Below are 5,278 nucleotides of genomic sequence, written 5' to 3'. Positions count from 1 at the left end.
ACTTTTTAATAACTTAATAAAATAATCCTGAGCAGGTACAGATTCCCTTCCCAATAAGCAGATTCCCTTCCCATCAAATTTAAAACTGACAAAAAAGATTTTTCAAGAGTTCTCTAAAGCTGTACACCCTAGCAGACAACTCTTTTAAATAAATTTTCTCCTCCAGCACTCATGCAAAATTAAAAAAAAAAGCTATCACATGAATTTAAAATAATCTTTCTCCCCCTAAAAAAATCCTTCAAGGATCTAGTTTATCTTTCTAATAAAGGGCGAAGCTGCTAAGTATGGGAATTTGCTACCCTTCTGCTATCTATAATTGCAGAGCTAAAGGTATTTTATAGATTGTTGGCTTCCACATGAAAATGAGGAAATGTCTATCATTTTCTTAAGAATTCAAAGTTTCTAAGTGCCTGAACTTGCAGTCCAAAATCATAAACATGCTTGTGAAAGTGTCCATGTCTGTTAAAACTTAAGAGTTATATAGCCTTCATTCCAGAATGTATGGTCCTTCAATGGACCATTTACAACCAGGCAGTATCAAACCTTTATTTTTTTTTTTCTACCCTGGAAGTAATTGATATAATAATCCTAATTATTTTGAAATGCGACATTTAAGCAGCTGTGAGTATACAAGGCCAAAAAAGAATGCCCCGATGTGTTGTATGCAGTGTATCACACTCAAACATTTATGTTCTATCATATTACACTGCAGCATTTGTGAAAACTCCTTATTCCTTAATACGTCGCGCCTGGTGCTGTCAGTGTGCTGAGTGCCTCTCTTTGGTCTCACAACATTATTCCTCTTTATTTTTCTATTGTCTTTGGCATCAGCTTATCCCAAACATGTGTTACCCTTGGGTAAAGCACATTAAAAAATACACACTGCTAAACTCACTCTTGAAACTCGTGAAACTTCACTGTTGGCAGTGGAGACGTGCACTCAAGGATTAATTAAAATATCTGCTGTAAACTAGGAGCATATCAGCTGTAAATGACACAGGAGATAGAGCTACCTATGCATATTAATTGACTGCAGGCTTACTAAGTTGCCAGTGGCATACAACTATGAAAAAGCAGATGCTACCCAAGCATGAACCAGATAAACTATTTCTCATTAGACAAAAGTAAAAATCTATGCCATTGTTTAAAGCACCTGAGAGATCTCACATAGATGTTTTTCATGACATTCATGGAAGGTGAAAAACTGGATAGATTACCAGAGTGAAAGTCCTTTTAAGAGCAAGGCTCAAATTTTTTTGCTTGTTTAGTCTAGTAGAAACAAAAACTGATACAGGAAATAATTATTCTCTAAAAACACAATAGGGTGGTAAACAGTAGGCAAGGAAAAGAACTATTTACCCTAGCAGACAATGTTGGCACAAGAACAAATGGGTGTAATTTGGCCATGAATAACTTTAGGCTGGAAGCTAGAAAGATTCTGGCCATAAAATGCTGAGGTTCTAGAGTAGTTTTTCAATATGCATTGTGGGAACAAAAAAACCCCATCTCAAGCTATTTAATGATGAGGATTGTTGAGTTCATGGAAAATGCCACAAGCATAGTTCCCTTGGTAAATAAAAGACTGCATTTTTATCATCCAAGAGATTGTTTCCAATATTGTTTGCATATCTCCTGAAAGTATGGGGTAAAAAAAAAATAAAGAACTAATTGAAATTAAACTTGTTTTATGCATACAGTGTTAACAATAGTCCTTAAGCAAGTGCCATCCATGTGAAAAAGGCCTCAGTAATTATATTTGTACTTTGCAAGAGGAAAACAATTTAACTTGATAAATAGGTATTGCATTGTACGTAATGGTTTGAAGTTAATTCTTTTTAATGTGAAGACGCAATTTGTCACATTCTAATTTTCCTTGGGTTTATAGTGCATCTTTCTACTACTTTTATTTTGTCTTGCTTTCTTTAAAGGTGCAGACAACAGTATTATCACTGTGTGGACAACGAGAGACAGATGGAAAATAACATCTGCCTATTTATTTATACCAGTTGAGCCACATTTGGACCCTGCGTACCTCAGATGAGCATTTGCTATTAGTCTAAATCAGTACTAAGGAAAAAAGTCCCTGATGGTCACCACGGAAAGATGGAATCTGAATATCAGAAAGAAAGAAGCAAGCAAAACCCAAACATATTTGAGTTAGAAGAATGACTTAAAGTTCAGAAAGGGTGTCCAAAGAAAACAAGGAATATGTTATGAAGCTAATTTCCACTAACAGAGAAAGAATTTGCTGAGATTGCAGTCAGGGGTTTAGTCTGGAGACCCAAGATGAAAACACTTGTTAAGGTTTTCTTGTGCAGCTTCTGATGCCTGTTAGAGTCTCACTATTAATGACTAATAAATATGGTTCACCCAACACTGTAGTGGCTCTTAAATATCAGATCTGTGGTATACCACTATGCCATCTGAAGAACTACAGTTATTTAAAATCTAATCTGTGTTCTCTCATCAGCAAAGCCAAGCAGCAGAAAGAAAACCAAAACATTGCAAAGGCAAAATAGTGGTATTTCCCTATCAGTGTAAAAATATAAATGAGTGACAGAACCCTGCTGAAAATAAAATTAAACGACTGCAGATGCATAAAGTTGTGTTAAAAATTCTTATTTGCAAGTGTATGCATGCACATATGTATGTAATTATAAGTCTATTTTTATAATAATTTTTTTACAATTTGTGTTCTCTGTAAGCCCACTTGCAAAAGATCTACTATGCAAGAAACTTTATCAACTGCATAGCTGATAGATTATCGTGAAAATGTCAAAACACAACTCAATATTCAGTTCAATTTAATTGACCTTTTTATGAAAATGTTTTTTCCCTTCTTTCTTCCTTTTTTTCTTTTAACCTCCTCTTACCCATATTTACTAGCAACGGTGTTCAGTATTACTTCTAACTGAAGCTATGAGCCTGGAGGCCTCAGTAAACTTTTGGGAGGATACCACGCCTTGCCTGTTAAACAGAGGAATGTGTTTCACCTCTGTGAAGTCTGTCTGCCCATCCCAATAGCAGCCAGCCAGCAGGTGGGACCTGGTAAAGTTTTACTGTGGCTTGTAAAGGAATTTAGCTTTTGAAAGTGAAACTGCAATTTCCAAGGAGGAGAAACAAAGGAGAAGCGACCGTAAGTGCCGGGTTATTGTGTGTTTCTGAAGGCTGTAAACGCTGGAAATGCAACTACAATATGGGATGAAATTTAACACATTTGGTGTGATCAGTGCTCAGCAGAGGTCAGTTAGATGAAAGCAAAGGTGTCTCTCTCTCCATTAAGTTTTACGCCTTTGCTGGTTGTGAAGAGGTCATGAGCAAAACCCATGAGCATTGGTAAGAATCCAAAAGATAATTTGGTTCACGCTAGGTAGCACATCCTGCTGACATGGATTCTTAAATGCAATGAAGAAGATCAGATTTTACTTCTGTCCCTTCTAACTTCTGACTGATGTTTCAGTCCTGCACCCCATGCCCCAGTGCTGGCAGTCTCTGTTACTACAGTTGCACTCAACCTCAATTTATGATCTCCGGGTTTTACTTGAGACTCTCTGCTTCGTTGCAATGGGACAGGCAATATCCAAAACTCTGCTCTGAGTAGCTTTCCAGCTCTGAAAGGATTAATGATTTAACTAGCAAATTGAGAGCTTCGAAGAATGAAATTAGTAGAAAGGCTCTAGTCGCCATCAGCATTGGAAATATCATGATATAGAGGCAGTAACCCACGGTTTCTGATTTATCTTTGTTTTGGACTAGTTTGAATTTGTGTCTCTGGCATATGGATATGCTGATTTCTGAATTAAGTTTTCTCAACAGACTATGTTCTAATCCAGCAGGAAAATTTATTATTTGGGAAGTTATTAAACACTCTTTTATACCCTTGGTGGTATCTATTAATTATCAGAAAACTGAATAAACCAGTCTTGAAGTAAGGAAGAATACTAAATAAAAATACTTTACAAATGGCAATAAAGGGGGGAAGAGCAAATATACTTTTAAGAAACTTGGTGACAGGCACTTCTAAAATGCTTACGCATCATCAATGAAAATTACATTCTCAATTGTGCAAAAGCCACCTTGTCCCTTCATATAACTTCACCTCAGTAATTTAAATACTTTTCTCATGCAGATACAGTAAGATTGACTAAACCTGGATTGTGAAGGAATTCAAACAAATTCAAAGTCCTCATGCATGTTAATAACCACTTTTTAAAAAAACAAACTGAAAACTCAGCCCAACTTCATAGTTACAATAATGAAAAAAAAACAAATGCACATAATGGGAATATTCACAAATACTTCTAGTGTAAATTGCACATCTGTGTAAACCAAGAAGTTTCCTTACTTCTGATATTCCAGAACACATTAGTTTATTTTCTAGATTTTCTTATTTCAAATCTCTGTCTTAAAATTCAATATTCTGTCTGTGGGTAAGAAAAATCAGCAATTTACTGTGAATTGTTTAAATTAAAACACAGAAACTTCCCTGTTACCATGGTAGGTTTTTACATGAGCATGAAAAGATCTGTTTGCATTGTACTTAAGTGAGCACTAATAAATATACAGAATATTGGCTACCTCATGTCTAGAAGTCACTCCAACCCAGGCCTGATAAGTTCTTAAAACTCTGCAGAAGACACACAAAGTCTACAAAACTGGCATTGGCAGAAGAAAAGCTTTTCAAGATTTAGACACATACTAAATTACTTTCTGCTACATGTAAGTTTATGAATGCTGCTGGAATGATTGGTTAAGGGTATTATTATTGTTATTTCTAACATCTAATCAAGTCCTGAAAGCATTTATTCTTTGGAGGGAGTTGGAGTCACATTTTCTTTTAAATGCAATCAATTCATCACTGCGAGTGCATTGCATTTTAGATAAAAATAGATAAGAAGAGGCTTGCAATAAGGTTGTTCAAAAACTGGGTTACTCTTACAATATGAATCTTTCAGCTGTAATTTATAGCTTTATTTGTTATGTTTTCTAAAAATTATCTTCTCTCTCTGAAAATGGCACATTGTTTTCTCAAATATTTAGTGATTATTCTTCCTTCAGATAAAAATTGACTCCAAAGTATAGACTTTTTGTTCTCCCTTCATACAGTGCCTTGCACAATAAAATTGTTTTTTCTTGACAGATATCGTGGTTAAATGCATAATGATGCAAATATTTTCCACTGTGCTGTTATGAATGCACAGAAACTGTGGAAGAAATTGGACTACTTATCTACAAATAATATAAAATATCTGGGTAGAAATATGTACCTGCCAAGAGT

The 5,278-nt window shown here is 35.2% G+C and overlaps 1 long non-coding RNA gene across 1 annotated transcript; it reads left to right on the top strand.

Moving 5' to 3' along the window:
• Positions 1–1,257: 1,257 nt before the first annotated feature.
• LOC136364198 (uncharacterized) lies at positions 1,258–5,019 on the top strand. The gene is made up of 3 exons (XR_010744112.1): positions 1,258–1,570; positions 2,887–3,038; positions 4,130–5,019. It is a non-coding gene; the product is annotated as an uncharacterized lncRNA (long non-coding RNA).
• Positions 5,020–5,278: the final 259 nt, after the last annotated feature.

This window comes from Sylvia atricapilla, chromosome 1, assembly GCF_009819655.1.
Source record: "Sylvia atricapilla isolate bSylAtr1 chromosome 1, bSylAtr1.pri, whole genome shotgun sequence".
Lineage (NCBI taxonomy): Eukaryota > Metazoa > Chordata > Aves > Passeriformes > Sylviidae > Sylvia > Sylvia atricapilla.
The sequence above is the reverse complement of the archived record's forward strand: the minus strand, read 5'-3'. Positions and strand labels throughout refer to the sequence as shown.